The sequence below is a fragment of the Procambarus clarkii genome, chromosome 26 (genome assembly GCF_040958095.1).
Source record: "Procambarus clarkii isolate CNS0578487 chromosome 26, FALCON_Pclarkii_2.0, whole genome shotgun sequence".
NCBI classification, from domain to species: Eukaryota; Metazoa; Arthropoda; class Malacostraca; order Decapoda; family Cambaridae; genus Procambarus; species Procambarus clarkii.
Genome location: NC_091175.1, coordinates 17,097,606 through 17,115,474, shown reverse-complemented (window position 1 = coordinate 17,115,474; position 17,869 = coordinate 17,097,606). Strand labels below are relative to the sequence as shown.

At 44.7% G+C, this 17,869-nt stretch overlaps 1 long non-coding RNA gene across 1 annotated transcript in view; it reads left to right on the top strand.

The window, feature by feature from the left end:
• Positions 1-16,242, top strand: part of LOC138368749 (uncharacterized) — a 60,580-nt gene extending 44,338 nt beyond the window's left edge. The window contains exon 3 of the long non-coding RNA XR_011229652.1: positions 16,140-16,242. This is a non-coding gene — a long non-coding RNA (uncharacterized lncRNA). The remainder of the gene's footprint in view (positions 1-16,139) is intronic.
• Positions 16,243-17,869: the final 1,627 nt, after the last annotated feature.

Below are 17,869 nucleotides of genomic sequence, written 5' to 3'. Positions count from 1 at the left end.
GTGTGTGTGTGTGTGTGTGTGTGTATTGGTGTTTTGCAGGTGTGAAATTTTCCCCCTCATGCGGGTTTGATATGAGGTACGATGCTTGTTTGTTTAAAGAGTCAACAGCTGTAAGAATACTGGGGAGAGAGAGGGAGGGGAGAGAGAGGGAGGGGAGAGAGAGGGAGGGGAGAGAGAGTTGTGGGGGAAAAAGAGGGGAAAGATAGAGAGGTGTGGGGGGGGGGAGGGTGAGGTAGGGGTGTGTCTGCCTCCACAATATTGACAGACTCGTCTTTTATATATTCAGAAAATTAGATATTTTGCCCTTCCCCCTTCCCCCTTTCTCTCACCTCTCCACCCCCCTCTCTCTCTCCCTCCCCTCTCCACCCCTCCTCCACCGGGGGGGGGGGGGAGGGGGGGGGGTGATAATGCTCATTTACTATATAGTCACACGTACAAAAAAGGACTGTTGAATTCCGGAAAAGTTCACGTTCTGTGTTCTTGAATCAGCCCAAAATGGTACACACACCTGGCGGGGGATTACGAGGATCAACGTCCCCGCGGCCCGGTCTCTGACTTAGGGCCTCTCCCTGGTTGGTGGTCTGATCAACCAGACTGTTGAAGCTGGCGCTAGTCACTAAATAACACAGGAAGATGAAGAGGAATTTTCTTTGATTAAAGTCCTCGGCCGGCAACCGATGATCCCGGGCTCAATTCCCTGGGGAGAACAGAAGCGGTTGGGCAAGCTTTCATTTCACCCCATGAATCTGTTCACCTAGCAGTCAACAGTGACCTAGGAATTAGCTAACTGTTGTGGCTGGCGTAAGGGAAAGGTTCAGTAGATGACCTAGCGGGGACCTATGAAAATCGAAGTGCAGGCTTCCTGTCCCCGACAATAATTAATTAAAAAAAATTACTTAATTAAATTAATTAATAATAATTAATTAAAAACACAAATTACAAATCTGCTTTCGAAGCAAATTAAAATATTCCTTCAAGGAACAGAAGAAGAATCTCGCAGCTAATCTAATCACTACGGTCAATTAAATCTTCAGAATCTCTTGGGAGTAGAGTCCTTAATGAGCTTGACACAGGGGTTAAATTTCCATGTCAAACAGGTTGAATTTAACTAGGCCTAAATAGCCTACTCGAATTTGTCTTTTTGGGTCTGATGAGACAGAAATCACAGACCGAAAGGCACAATTATCCAATTATTGTCACAGTTACCTGTGGCAGGTGGCTACCGTTACCTGTGGCAGGTGGCTACCGTTACCTGTGGCAGGTGGCTACCGTTACCTGTGGCAGGTGGCTACCGTTACCTTTGGCAGGAGGCTACCGTTACCTGTGGCAGGTGGCTACCGTTACCTGTGGCAGGTGGCTATACCGTTACCTGTGGCAGGTGGCTACCGTTACCTGTGGCAGGTGGCTACCGTTACCTGTGGCAGGTGGCTACGGTTACCTGTGGCAGGTAGCTACCGTTACCTGTGGCAGGTGGCTACCGTTACCTGTGGCAGGTGGCTACCGTTACCTGTGGCAGGTGGCTACCGTTACCTGTGGCAGGTGGCTACCGTTACCTGTGGCAGGTGGCCACCGTTACCTGTGGCAGGTGGCTAACGTTACCTGTGGCAGGTGGCTATACCGATACCTGTGGCAGGTAGCTACCGTTACCTGTGGCAGGTGGCTATACCGTTACCTGTGGCAGGTGGCTACCGTTACCTGTGGCAGGTGGCTACCGTTACCTGTGGCAGGGTGGCTACCGTTACCTGTGGCAGGTGGCTACCGTTACCTGTGGCAGGTGGCTACCGTTACCTGTGGCAGGTGGCTACCGTTACCTGTGGCAGGTGGCTACCGTTACCTGTGGCAGGTGGCTATACCGTTACCTGTGGCAGGTAGCAACCGTTACCTGTGGCAGGTGGCTACCGTTACCTGTGGCAGGTGGCTACCGTTACCTGTGGCAGGTGGCTATACCGTTACCTCTGGCAGGTGGCTACCGTTACCTGTGGTAAGTGGCTACCGTTACCTATGGCAGGTAGCTACCGTTACCTGTGGCAGGTGGCTATACCGTTACCTGTGGCAGGTGGCTATACCGTTACCTGTGGCAGGTGGCTACCGTTACCTGTGGCAGGTGGCTATACCGTTACCTGTGGCAGGTGGCTACCGTTACCTGTGGCAGGTGGTTACCGTTACCTGTGGCAGGTGGCTATACCGTTACCTGTGGCAGGTGGCTACCGTTACCTGTGGCAGGTGGCTATACCGTTACCTGTGGCAGGTGGCTACCGTTACCTGTGGCAGGTGGCTATACCGTTACCTGTAACAGGTGGCTACCGTTACCTGTGGCAGGTGGCTATACCGTTACCTGTAACAGGTGGCTACCGTTACCTGTGGCAGGTTCTTATATCCACGAGAATATTCCGCATAATCCATGAACAAAATTTACTAATGCTGGCTAAGAGACTCCACTGATCATGCATAGCAACGTATCTTGCAAGATGTAGGGGGGGGGGCGTCTTAAGATCACACAGGCAACTCTTTAACTCTGTGATCCTTTAAATTGTTGTGGGTAGCAAGTAGCATAACTACAGATGCACCTCTGTTGATATATATTGATGAATATGAATAGTTAAGCGGGAGAACCCCCCCCCCCCACCCCACCCCACCCCTTAGGTAAGGGGGTTCGAACACGTGAAGCGTACGAACTCCTGGGGGTGTTCGAACTACAAGTACTGTTTGCATCAACACAAATTAGAACACGAAGCAATGGGATACGAATGTGAAAAAGTTTAGAATGAAGAAAGACCTGGGTAAATACTAGCTTAGAAGCGAGAATTGTATATTTATAGAAGCAATTACCGGGTAACAGGATTAACGTGGGATCCCCTTGATTGTTTCAAGCGTAGGCTAGACATATACGAATGAGTTTGGGTGGATATAAATTTCTATTCTTTCTATCCATTATCTAAGCCACCATTATCTAAGCCACCATTATCTAAGCCACCATTATCTAAGACACCATTATCTAAGACACCATTATCTAAGACACCATTATCTAAGCCACCATTATCTAAGCCACCATTATCTAAGCCACCATTATCTAAGCCACCATTATCTAAGACACCATTATCTAAGACACCATTATCTAAGACACCATTATCTAAGCCACCATTATCTAAGACACCATTATCTAAGCCACCATTATCTAAGACACCATTATCTAAGACACCATTATCTAAGCCACCATTATCTAAGCCACCATTATCTAAGACACCATTATCTAAGACACCATTATCTAAACCACCATTATCTAAGACACCATTATCTAAGACACCATTATCTAAGCCACCATTATCTAAGCCACCATTATCTAAGACACCATTATCTAAGCCACCATTAGTTGTCTTGATGTTGTTTAAGATTCTCTACCTGGAACAAAAAGTTCCAAGTAGCACGGTCTATGGCGAGCCCGCAGTTGTCTTTATAATTTGTAATGACTTATTGTACACTTGGGAACACAGTGTACATCTTTCAAGATGTACAGAGTACAGGAACATGTCTAAGTATAGCGTCTGGAGAAAGACAGATGGTAATACTGACTCGAATTCACTAGAGTGTCTAGCTATCTAAGAAGATAGGGGAGTTTCAACCATGTCTTCGAGGTTGTAAAGAGACTCTTGGCCCCCAGATCGTATTTTCAGGGTCGTCTGTCTGTCTTGCGATGGGGGGAGGGGGAGGGGGGTGAAGGGGCAGAATAGGGAAGGGGGAGTGTGGGGGAAGGAAGAGAAGGGAAGGGGGGCAGTTAGGAAGGGAGGGGGGCTGTGTTTGGGGAGGTTGATGGGGAAGTTGGCGAGGGGGGGGGGAAGGGTTGATGGTGGTTTGAGGTAGGGGGGATGGTTGGGGGTGATGGGGGGGGGGAGGGAGGAAAGGGGGGGGGGAACTAGTTAATGAGATTGGCAGATCTATCCTACTGGTGTCTCCACCTGAGTCTTCTCTCTCTCTCTCTCTCTCTCTCTCTCTCTCTCTCTCTCTCTCTCTCTCTCTCTCTCTCTCTCTCTCTCTCTCTTTCTCTCTCTCTCTCTCTCTCTCTCTCTCTCTCTCTCTCTCTCTCTCTCTCTCTCTCTCTCTCTCTCTCTCTCTCTGTCTCTCTCTCTCTCTCTCTCTCTCTCTCTCTCTCTCTCTCTCTCTCTCTCTCTCTCTCTCTCTCTCTCTCTCTCTCTCTCTCTCTCTCTCTCTCTCTCTCTCTCTGTCTCTGTCTCTGTCTCTGTCTCTGTCTCTCTCTCTCTCTCTCTCTCTCTCTCTCTCTCTCTCTCTCTCTCTCTCTCTCTCTCTCTCTCTCTCTCTCTCTCTCTCTCTCTCTCTCGTCAGGTACTCACTAACGTGACCTCGTTGGCACTGCCCTACTCCTACTGTCTATCTGATTGCTCGACAGTCTGTACATCTATTTCTGTGAGGTCTTTCTCGTTGGGCACTGTCTCCTGTTGCTTGGCACTCCGTTCGAACAAGGTTGCACACCTTCGAACAAGTTGTAACAGCGTTCGACTACGTCATAAACACGTTTTAACAAGATGTATAACAGTTGTAACAAGGGAATCATAGGGACCGTTACGTGGATGTGTGTTTGTAAGGGTGTTCGATTTTTACCGTTCGGAATTAGTGTGTGCTTTTGGTGCACAGTTGCGCTTTGGGTTCGTACACGTACCGTTTCGTCCCTTGTCTGGTACACGTACCGTTTGTTGTGAATGATTGCTTGTTTAGTCTTCAACTTGTTAATTCCCAGCCAAACGCCTCTTTAGGCCTGGTCGGCGACCGGGCCGCGGGGACGCTAAGCCACGACAACACCTCAAGGTAAGATACCTATACACCAAACACAATTTCAACAACTTCATTAGGTATTAAAGGGTATTAGGGTATTAGGTATTAAAGGGTATTAGTGTACTCGGGTATTAGGGTATTAGGTATTGAAGGGTATTAAGGTACTGGGGTATTAGGGTATTAGTGTACTCGGGTATTAGGGTATTAGGTATTGAAGGGTATTAAGGTACTGGGGTATTAGGGTATTAGGTATTAAAAGGTATTAGGGTACTCGGGTATTAGGTATTAAAAGGTATTAGGGTACTCGGGTATTAGGTATTAAAAGGTATTAGGGTACTCGGGTATTAGGTATTAAAGGGTATTAGGGTACTCGGGTATTAGGTATTAAAGGGTATTAGGGTACTCGGGTATTAGGTATTAAAGGGTATTAGGGTACTCGGGTATTAGGTATTAAAGGGTATTAGGGTACTGGGGTATTAGGTATTAAAGGGTATTAGGGTACTGGGGTATTAGGGTATTAGGTATTAAAGGGTATTAGGGTACTCGGGTACTAGGGTATTAGGTATTGAAGGGTATTAAGGTATTAGATATTACCGGCGGTTCCCGGGTCGCCGGGGTTAATGGTTCGAGGTTCGTCACCAAGGAGGCAACTGTTGTGAGCTGGTTGAGCTCTGGCTCCTTGGTCCCGCCTCTCAACCGTCAATCAACAGGTGTACAGATTCCTGAGCCTACTGGGCTCTATCATATCTACACTTGAAGCTGTGTATGGAGTCAGCCTCCACCACATCATTATCTAATGCATTCCATTTACTAACTACTCTGACACTGAAAAAGTTCTTTCTAACGTCTCTGTGGCTCATTTGGGTACTCAGTTTCCACCTGTGACCCCTTGTGCGTGTACCACCAGTGTTAAATAATCTGTCCTTGTCTACCCTGTCAATTCCCCTGAGAATCTTGTGTGTGGTGATCATGTCTCCCCCGAGCTCTGCTGTCTTCCAGCGACGTGAGGTGCAGTTCCCTCAGTCTTTCCTCGTAACTCATGCCTCTTAGTTCTTGGACTTGCCTAGACTGTACAGAAGTCGGCGGCGGCGCGCGCGCGCGCGTGTGTGTGTGTGTGTGTGTGTGTGTGTGTGTGTGTGTGTGTGTGTGTGTGTGTGTGTGTGTGTTAGGAGGTATTGAGCTCTAGCTTAAGGGACCCGGCTTATTTAATCGTTTAATGACTCCACACTTTTTTTTCATCTCTCGTTGCTTCGACGGGGGGACAGAAGCCGGCGGCTTGTCAGTTGTCCCTCCTCCCTCCCTCCCCCCCCCCCCCCCGTCGAAGCAGCTAATTAAATTGCCAATTTAATTCCATTGTTCCTGAGGACTTTTTTTTCTAGTGGTTATTTAAAAAAAAAATGCCGTTTCTGTTAACTGTCGTATGAGGAAATTGAAGTGTGGGGGGGGGGGGTTATGGAGGGGAGGTGAGGAGTGAGGAGGTAACGGAATGGGGGAGATAACACAAGGAAGGGGGGAAGATAACAGAAGGAAGGGGAGAAGATAACACAGCATAATTATAATTTAGTATTGCTTGTTTTGTAAATTTGTGTATAGTTAGGCCTAAGTTGTTATTGCCAAGGGATGGCCTCGTTGGGGCGTGGGAGCTTGTGCGTTAGCTGTTTAGTAACTAGGCATAGTTAGCCTCTGTGTTCGTTAGTGATCGCGGTCACTGTAAAATTATAAATGGAAACTCACTGTATAATTAGCCATAAAAAGTCACTGTTGAATTAGAGATAGCAAATCTCCGTTGAATTAGACATAAAAAGTCACTGTTGAATTAGAGATAGCAAATCTCCGTTGAATTAGCCATAAAAAGTCACTGATGAATTAGAGATAGTAAATCTCCGTTGAATTAGACATAAAAAAGTTACTATTGAATTAGACATAAAACAAGTTACTGTTGAATTAGACCTGAAAGTCAATACAGAATTAGACGTGGAAAATCACCATAGAAATAGACATGGAGAGTGTGACTTTTAGAGTTAAACATGAAAAATTACTGTACCTTTGCTTTTGAGAAGGCCGAGGGAGTAGGGGACACTTCTTGGTTTGTTGAACACACACACACACACAAACTAATGCACAAAACACCCTTAAGTTCACAGGTAAAGTTAAGAGAGAGTTTACTGGGACCACAGCCATTAATCCCTGCTCTCGCCTCCTTATACACACGCACTCAAAATCAAAGGAACTTGATGAACAGAGGTGTAAACATGGGTAGGGATAATACCTCCAAGCATAAGTGTCTTACCAGGTGGCCGCCACACCCCATGATCTACGCATCATGGGGGCCAGCACACCCATGTTGCTCGCTTCCAATATGGGGCAGCCACACCCATTAGGTCGGGGGTGGACGGGGGTGGTTCCCTCCTGTCAAGGGCTGTAGTGGTTGGGGTTCAGTCCACAGGAGTTAACAGCTTAGGACTAACTGGAAATGGTTTCAGTTTATGCTAGTCAAATTCTCCTTCTTGGCGTTGCCCATTCCCCTGGCTATGGCATAATGTGGGTCTCGCTATGCTTGATACTAAATTCGTGTGTCTCCCTATGCTTGACACTAAACTCGTGGGTCTCCTTATGCTTGACACTAAACTCGTGGGTCTCTTTATGCTTGACACTAAACTCGTGGGTCTCCCTATGCTTGACACTAAACTCGTGGGTCTCCCTATACTTGACATTAAACTCAAGGAGGGGCTTGTTCTCTCACGTCACCTGTGGTAGCTAACAAGTCAGTCCAAGAGCCTACCTGAAGACACAGATCTGAACAGGAAGATCACTCTGAATCTTGCACTGTGAATCTTGCCCTCTGAATCTTACAGATGACGCTGTGGAGCTGTAAGATTCAGTCGGGTCAGCGCACCTGTAGCCTCGCATAGTCCTCCGCACCGCATTTAGTAAACAGCTATATATATCTCCCATTTTTATTATGTATTATGGCATTTGCATTCGTCAGAGAAGTTTCTCACCATTTCTCACGAAATCAAGCAAATTATTGAATAGACACTAGTGACAATAACATTAACTTTAATTTCTTTATCTCTCTCTCTCTCTCTCTCTCTCTCTCTCTCTCTCTCTCTCTCTCTCTCTCTCTCTCTCTCTCTCTCTCTCTCTCTCTCTCTCTCTCTCTCTCTCTCTCTCTCTCTCTCTCTCCGTTGAGCTTGTTCAATCGCCTGGGTCATTAGACAGAGGAATGCCATATTACTCTCATTTTCGAGCCAAAATTGGCGATTTGGCATCCGTCAGAATTTCCCATTAATGTTTTTTATAAACGGGTCGTTAGCCAGCAAGGAGGAGGAGGAGGAAGAGGAGGAGGAGGAAGAGGAGGAGGAAGGGGGGGAAGGAAGGGAGAGGAAGAGGGATGAGGGTAGAGTAGTGGGAAGCGTTAATTGGGGAATAAGGAACAGAAACGAAACGGGAAAGTCTATGGGAAGGAGGATATTGAAATTGAAATTGAAATTGAAATAAGTTTATTGAGTGGCGGTCGTATTAGAATGGTAATAGGCAAATAGGGAAGGCTAAAGTAGGACAGCAAAATGGGAATATAGAGGAAGGTGTGGGAAGCCTGAGCACAGACGGAATGGAATGGGGGTGGAATGATCAGGGGAAAGCGCCAAGCCATTTCAACTATAATTTGACTCTTGAAATGGGTCAGGATAAGGATTTGTGGGATGGGACGGAACTTAAGATGGTGAATTTAGGAAGCCAACTTAGGAACGGAAATTAGGAAGGGAATTCACGAAAGCATATATCCCTCAAGATGAAGCACAGGAGACGCTCTCAAGCTTCAGCAATATCGTAGACCAAATCATAGGCACAAAAGATAGTGTAAACTGTGTCTCGTCGACTGTGTTGAGTCTTGCAACGGGGAGGATAAGATTGCCAAGACTATTATTGCAAGCTTGAGCACCCACAACAGACATTAATGGCAGCGTGTACATTTTGAGAGGAAATTGAGTGCGTTGGTTCGTATCCAACTTAATATATCCACAAATTGACTTATATACACGAAGTCAAAAATATTATTATTATTATTATTATTATGATATATATATATATATATATATATATATATATATATATATATATATATATATATATATATATATATATATATACACACACATATATATATATATATATATATATATATATTAGTATATTTTGGTAGCAGTCTTTCCTGTAGACATATATTATTAAATATGACCGAAAAAGTAAGATTAATAATTCTAACACGAATTTTCTCAATCTTTCGTACATTACGCTTCACTGTTGGAGGTAAATCAAAAATCACTTCTCCAAAATTCATTTTTATTTCTAGTCTGACGCGACACGGGCGCGTTTCGTAAAACTTATTACATTTTCAAAGACTTCACAAATACACAACTGATTAGAACTTACGTCTCTCTGATATTATATCTACATTTGAGTGAGGTGGGAAGGATGATGTGGCATTAACACAAGACAGAACAGGGGATATTAATAGGGTATTAAAAGTATCAACACAAGACAGAACAGAAACAATGGGTATTGAATAGAAGTGTTTGTAGAAAGCCTATTGGTCCATATTTCTTGATGCTTCTATATTGGAGCGGAGTCTTGAGGTGGGTAGAATATAGTTGTGCAATAATTGGCTGTTGATTGCTGGTGTTGACTTCTTGATGTGTAGTGCCTCGCAAACGTCAAGCCGACTGCTATCGCTGTATCTATCGATGATTTCTGTGTTGTTTACTAGGATTTCTCTGGCGATGGTTTGGTTATGGGAAGAGATTATATGTTCCTTAATGGAGCCCTGTTGCTTATGCATCGTTAAACGCCTAGAAAGAGATGTTGTTGTCTTGCCTATATACTGGGTTTTTTGGAGCTTACAGTCCCCAAGTGGGCATTTGAAGGCATAGACGACGTTAGTCTCTTTTAAAGCGTTCTGTTTTGTGTCTGGAGAGTTTCTCATGAGTAGGCTGGCCGTTTTTCTGGTTTTATAGTAAATCGTCAGTTGTATCCTCTGATTTTTGTCTGTAGGGATAATGTTTCTATTAACAATATCTTTCAGGACCCTTTCCTCCGTTTTATGAGCTGTGGAAAAGAAGTTCCTGTAAAATAGTCTAATAGGGGGTATAGGTGTTGTGTTAGTTGTCTCTTCAGAGGTTGCATGGCTTTTCACTTTCCTTCTTATGATGTCTTCGATGAAACCATTGGAGAAGCCGTTATTGACTAGAACCTGCCTTACCCTACAGAGTTCTTCGTCGACTTGCTTCCATTCTGAGCTGTGGCTGAGAGCACGGTCGACGTATGCGTTAACAACACTCCTCTTGTACCTGTCGGGGCAGTCGCTGTTGGCATTTAGGCACATTCCTATGTTTGTTTCCTTAGTGTAGACTGCAGTGTGGAAACCTCCGCCCTTTTCCATGACTGTTACATCTAGAAAAGGCAGCTTCCCATCCTTTTCCGTCTCGTAAGTGAAACGCAGCACGGAACTCTGCTCAAATGCCTCCTTCAGCTCCTGCAGATGTCTGACATCAGGTACCTGTGTAAAAATGTCGTCAACATACCTGCAGTATATGGCCGGTTTCAAGTTCATGTCGACTAAGACTTTTTGCTCGATGGTACCCATGTAGAAGTTTGCAAACAGGACACCTAGGGGAGAACCCATGGCGACCCCATCTACTTGCTTATACATGTGCCCATCCGGGCTCAAGAAGGGTGCCTCTTTAGTACAAGCTTGGAGTAGTTTCCTCAGAATACTTTCTGGCATGTAAAGACATGCCAGAAAGTATTCTTGAGTATTCTTGATATTATTCTTGATATCTTGAGTATTCTTGATATTCCTGCGTGGGCCCCTAAGACTCTGGCTGACCCACTATATTATTTATTTATGTTTTATATAGAACATTCACTCAGTTTGAAATAACTATATGTCTTCTTGAATATCGTAGGCCTAATGGCGCTAATCAGAACTATACTGTCTTATTAGAATTTAGTTCTTATTAGAACTGCCTACACTAATAGGCCTACTGCTGGCACTAATAAAGGCAGTGAGGTAGGCTTACTGGCACTGATAAAAAAGAATGTAGTCTGCCATTTGGCACTAATATAAACTACTTGCCTATAAACATTAGGCCTACTGATACTAATACAAGCTATGCAGTAGGCTCACTGGTACAAAAAAAGAAATGTAATAGATCTACTGCCCCTAATGAAAAAAATATAGTAGGCCTACCTCCGCTAATAAGAGCAAAGTAGTCGGTATTCTGGCATTTATACACACTGCTGTAGGCTTTATGGCACTTCGGACGACTCTGTAACAGGTCTATTGGCACTAAGAATTCAGTGGTAGGCCTACTGGCACAGCTGTTGACATGAGAAATATAGAATTCTGTAAGTTATGTAATCAGTGTCTGAAACGATTTGTGTTTCTGACATTTCTATGGACGGATCAGTTGTAATTTCGCTTAAACTATGGTTCGTGGTGATTAGTTCATCGCCTTTATGTCTTTCTCACTATCTACACCTCTCATTATCCATATACCCCCCCTCTCCCCCCCTCCTCTCTCATCATCCACAACCCCCTCTCCCCCCCCTCCTCTCTCATCATCCACAACCCCCTCTCAGACAACTACTAACAACCTATCACAATCAAACGACCACCACGACCACCAGAGAACCGGTTCTACCACCTCGTCACCGCTCCAGTACCCCTAGCTGGGTGCTGGGACACTATCCTAGCTGACGCTTGGTACTAGTACTCGCCACTTCACTCCCAGCTTCTGTAAACACCCAGCAATTTGCCTCGCCAGAACACAATAACAAACACACAACGTCGCCACAACGTTATTTTTTGGTTTATGGCTAACCGCTTAATAACGTTGCTGCAACGTTATTTTTTGGTCTACGTCTAACAGCTTAATAACGTTGCTGCAACGTTATTTTTTGGTCAACGTCTAACAGCTTAATAACATCGCTGCAACGTTATTTTTTGGTTGAAGGCTAACAGCTTAATAACGTTGTCGCAACGTTATTTTTTGGTCTACGGCTAACAGCTTAATAACGTTGTCGCAACGTTATTTTTTGATCTACGGCTAACAGCTTAATAACGTTGTCGCAACGTTATTTTTTTGATCTGTGGCTAACCGCTTAATAACGTTGCTACATCGTTCTGGTAACGTCTGTTTGTTTACATCTACTGATGCGTCGGGGTTGAGTCGGTTTACACTTGATAATGTTATTACCAGCCAGTTTACACCTGATATTGAATACTAAATATTAGTGAATTTGTCGCAAGGAGTAAACTTCTTGACAATTAGCAATTTAAATCTTGCTTAAGCCAGTTTCATGTTCAATAAAATCTAGTAATTATAAATAAAATCTTGCATCGACGATGTAAATAAGTCGTCGATATTATGTAAATTACATTAATGTGAACAAGATAGAAGTTTATTGTGATAAAAACGTCCTATTACACGGTACAGTTTTCCTGTTCTTATCGGTATGTGGTACAGCTTATCTGAGGTTACCGGTATGTGGTACAGCTTATCTGAGGTTACCGGTACGTGGTACAGCTTATCTGAAGTTACCGGTACGTGGTACAGCTTATCTGAAGTTACCGGTACGTGGTACAGCTTATCTGAAGTTACCGGTACGTGGTACAGCTTATCTGAGCTTACCGGTACGCGGTACAGCTTATCTGAGCTTACCGGTACGTGGTACAGCTTATCTGAAGTTACCGGTACGTGGTACAGCCTTTCTGAGCTTACCGGTACGCGGTACAGTTTATCTGAAGTTACCGGTACGCGGTACAGCTTATCTGAAGTTACCGGTACGTGGTACAGCTTATCTGAGCTTACCGGTACGTGGTACAGCCTGCCTAAGCCATGCATTTAACAGGTTTTTGTTTAAAACAGATTTATAACCCCCAAAATTTTGCGTTGTGGTAAAACCCAATTTTGTCCTGGACCCTCAATACATTACATATATGTAATTAGGTCTATGGTTGTGTGTGTTATGCATGAGGTTGTTCATTTAGGCCTTGGACAGGCAAGGGTTGGGGGGTCTCATTTTGGTTAGGCCTTTTAGAATTGCAATTGTATGAAATGTGGGCTTTTTGGGGGGGTACAATAGTCATTATTGTATTTATTATTATTATTTATTAATAAGTCATTATTTATAGTAGCTGTTGGTGCTGTTTTTAGTGGCAAGGGCGCATCTGATGGTCACGCCTTTGGTGGTAAATTTATTCTTCAAATAAATAAAAATATACACACACACACACACACACACACACACACACACACACACACACACACACACACACACACACACACACACACACACAATTAGGGGGGCCTCGTAGCCTGGTGGATATCGCGCAGGTCTCGTAATTCTGTGGCGCGGGTTCGATTCCCGCTCGAGGCAGAAACAAATGGGCAAAGTTTCTTTCATCCTGAAAGCCCCTGTTACCTAGCAGTAAATAGGTACCTGGGAGTTAGTCAGCTGTTACGGGCTGCTTCCTGGGGTGTGTGTGTGTGTGTGTGTGTGTGTGGTGTGGGGAAAAAAAAGTAGTTAGTAAACAGTTGATTGACAGTTGAGAGGCGGGCCGAAAGAGCAAAGCTCAACTAGGTGAATACACACACACACAGTCCGGGAGTTAGCAGCTATGGGGTGCTTCCTGGGGATGTGTGTGTGTGTGTGTGTGTGTGTGTGTGTGTGTGTGTGTGTGTGTGTGTGTGTGTGTGTGTGTGTGTGTGTGAGTGTGTGTGTGTGCACGTGTGATTGTGCACGAGTGTGTACGTGTGCGCGCGTGTGTTAGAGAGAAACATATGTAGTAGATATAACAGAGGGGAAAATTAAACTGCTTAGAAAGGCGGGGTCCAAGAGCTAATAGCTCAATTCTGCAGACATGAATAGTGAACACCCACACACCCACACATCAGAGTGTAGCCACTCCTCACTCCACATTTATTGACGCTTATGCATTCTCGGACTCGAACCAGCATCTCAAGAAAGTACAAAGAACACTCGTCTTCTCCCAAGCAGCCATGACCGACTTGTTGCAGCAATGCATCACAGGTATTAACATGTTAATTACCCATTAATCCGGGTTTTTTCTCCCCCTCATTTTTTGGGGGTTTTAATAAATGGGGGTTTCTCTCTGGCGGCGAGCTGGGAGCAATGACCATTAATTGTTTTGTTTACCCTTGTTCCCCTGTTACACTTGTCAGTTCAAGAAGATAGTTAGATAGATGGTTCACCAGCCTCCTGACAGCTGTAGATTTAGTTAGATGAATGGTTAGTGAAAGAGAGAAGGAAAGAGAGAGAGAGAGAGAGAGAGAGAGAGAGAGAGAGAGAGAGAGAGAGAGAGAGAGAGAGAGAGAGAGAGAGAGAGAGAGAGAAAGAGAAAGATTAGAGAGGACTCGAAAGTCAGCCAGACTGATATTGATAGACGGGAATATATATATAAATATATTTATACACATTAATAGACATAAGTAGATAGACACAGACAGACTATACCTGTCTGTATAGATAGACACACACTCAGACACAGATATGATAGAGCCCAGTAGGCTCAGGAACCTGTACACCCGTTGATTGACAGTTGAGAGGCGGGACCAAAGAGCCAGAGCTCAACCCCCGCAAGCACAACTAGGTGAGTACACACACACACACACACACACACACACACACACACACACACACACACACACACACACACACACTCACACACACACACTCACACTCACACACACACACACACACACACACACACACACACACACACACACACACACACACATATATATATATATATATATATATATATATATATATATATATATATATATATATATATATATATATATATTATATAATGTGTGAGGGAACGGTTTTAATGTCACTAAAACCCCGGAATTTTGACGCTGTGAACAAATGCGTGCAATTTGCGGTGCATTAAGTGTGAGGACAGGTTGTTTATGCTACCCACAGGTTTGGCTGGTTTGGCTAAATGAATCTAAGAGTCATAGAGGGTATAATGACCAAGAGCAGCAGAAGCGGTTGTGCCGTGTATATCATGTGTTGTTTTAGCTGACCACGGAACCAGTATACTAGTCCCTCGTGAACAGTTGAGAGAGAGAGAGAGAGAGAGAGAGAGAGAGAGAGAGAGAGAGAGAGAGAGAGAGCAAGCGAGGGAGCTCAGTGATATATTTATGTCGAAGCCCATGTCACCCATATTTATTTAGGCAAAGGCTTGCACGCCTTCACACAAGCCCTGCTCTATCTCAAGGGGAGGAACTCATTACCATGAGGAAGGCCCTTCTCGTACATAGAAACCTCACTCCATAGCTAACGATGATGAATTCGACCGCCGAACTGTGCGTTTTACAGAGGCGTTTTCTGACTCGACCTTTTCTCATTGCTTCTTTTCGTGTCTGTCAATAGCCCTGTCAGTGTCGCGATATATTCAGTACTGTCGTTAGATGTATCTGATGTGTACTAGATGCAGGCGAGGAGTCACAATAACGTGGTTGAAATATGTTGACCAAACCACACACACTAGAAAGTGAAGGGACGACGACGTTTCGGTCCGTCCTGGACCATTCTCAAGTCGACACGTCCTGTCATTACAATTACTACTGCTGAAAATAGGTGAAAAATGCTAGATTAATTGGTTACACTTGATTGCCCCTTTGTAAAAGCACATTGTGATTTTTTTTATATAATCACTAATGGCATTTGCAATTATCACTTTAATTTGTTCACAATTTAGATTGAACTAATTGATTGATAGATTGAGTCAAAGTGATTGATCGACTTTGCAAACAATAGAGGCTAAATTTGCAACTATTCACATCACAGGCACAGTGCCTAACTCTAATTAAGATACTCTATAATGAAGATACATGGAAGATACTCCTCAAGGGTTGACTAGGCAATTCCCTTCAATTTTCCGTTTGGAAGACTTTAACAAGGGTTGGCTAAGGTCTTCCTTGCATTCGTTTAGGACCCTGGAAACTACTTCATCCAACTTGTACTGGAATATTGCTTGGCTTTACTGTTTTGGGTGTTTTTACTAACTTTTTTTTCCTGGAAAATGAAAAAAGTGACCCGAAAAAACAGTTCGAATCACTTTTTTTGTGTTAGACTTTGGTAATATCTAATGAAAATTATGCTACAATGCAATAAAAAACATTATAAATTGTAAATATATATACAGTACGAGCAGTATAGATATATTTACCTCCTTCAGCAGAGTAGACATATTTACCTCCCCCAGCAGAGTAGAGATATACAGAATATCTACAGATATATACCTTTCCTCTTTACAGAAGTGCTGATCCTCTCCTTACCTTCGGAGATATTTCTGTCATATCTGGAACGCCCTTGGAGAAACACTGCATTATCCTTCAGGTGAGTTTTGTTTCCACTACTGCTATTACATCAATATTCGTTTCCTTAGTTCTCGCCCACTCATTTGCTTTGAGTTCCCCTTCTCCTGTTGGTCTTCCCTTTCATGTGGGTTAATGGTGGGAAGGAGATGAAATAGGGAGGAGGATAGAGTCCTGTAGGGGTGATGCTGGGAGACAGGTCTGTAATGAACTGGCTGTTTGACTGGTGGATATGAGGACTGTGTTTTGAGATTGAACTACTATATGTGTGTGTGTGTGTGTGTGTGTGTGTGTGTGTGTGTGTGTGTGTGTGTGTGTGTGTGTGTGTGTGTGTGTGTTTGTGTGTGTGTGTGTTCTTTCATCAGCATTGTAATGCTTCTGCCACCACCAGCGTGTACTTTTTTGTCTTTATATCCTGACACCTCTTTCTCTTCCTCTGACACCTCTTTCTCTTCCTCTGACACCTATTCCTCTCCCTCTGACACCTCTTCCTCTCCCTCTGATACCTCTGCCTCTTCCTCTGACACCTATTCCTCTCCCTCTGACACCTCTTCCTCTCCCTCTGACACCTCTTCCTCTCCCTCTGACACCTCTTCCTCTCCCTCTGACACCTCTTCCTCTCCCTCTGACACCTCTTCCACTCCCTCTGACACCTCTCCCTCTGACACCTCTTCCTCTCCCTCTGACACCTCTTCCTCTCCCTCTGACACCTCTTCCTCTCCCTCTGACACCTCTTCCTCTCCCTCTGACACCTCTTCCTCTCCCTCTGACACCTCTTCCTCTCCCTCTGACTCCTCTTCCTCTCCCTCTGACACCTCTTCCTCTCCCTCTGACACCTCTTCCTCTCCCTCTGACTCCTCTTCCTCTCCCTCTGACACCTCTCTCCTCTCCCTCTGACACCTCTTCCTCTCCCTCTGACACCTCTTCCTCTCCCTCTGACTCCTCTTCCTCTCCCTCTGACACCTCTTCCTCTCCCTCTGACACCTCTCCCTCTGACACCTCTTCCTCTCCCTCTGACACCTATTCCTCTCCCTCTTACACCTATTCCTCTCCCTCTGACACCTCTTCCTCTCCCTCTGACACCTCTTCCTCTCCCTCTGACACCTCTTCCTCTCCCTCTGACACCTATTCCTCTCCCTCTGACACCTCTTCCTCTCCCTCTGACACGTCTTCCTCTCCCTCTGACACCTATTCCTCTCCCTCTTACACCTATTCCTCTCCCTCTGACACCTATTCCTGTCCCTCTGACACCTCTGCCTCTCCCTCTGACACCTCCTCAGCCTCGCCACATCTAGGTAGCAGGCCACAGACAAGAGACGCATAATGCCACATATCATTTACAAGTGCCAGGAAAGGGGGGCAGAGCTGAGGACGACTTGGACAAAAACTGACAGTGAGTAATCGCTTCTCTCCTCGCTCGAGAGGCATTAAAGCGGAGGGGATCCTCCTCATGGGCTCGTTGCCGATGTTACTGTTGAAGACCTAATACACTAAACCCAGTGTGTCTTGTGAGGGGAGGTAAGAGATGTTGGGATGTCTCTCTCTCTCTCTCTCTCTCTCTCTCTCTCTCTCTCTCTCTCTCTCTCTCTCTCTCTCTCTCTCTCTCTCTCTCTCTCTCTCTCTCTCTCTATATATATATATATATATATATATATATATATATATATATA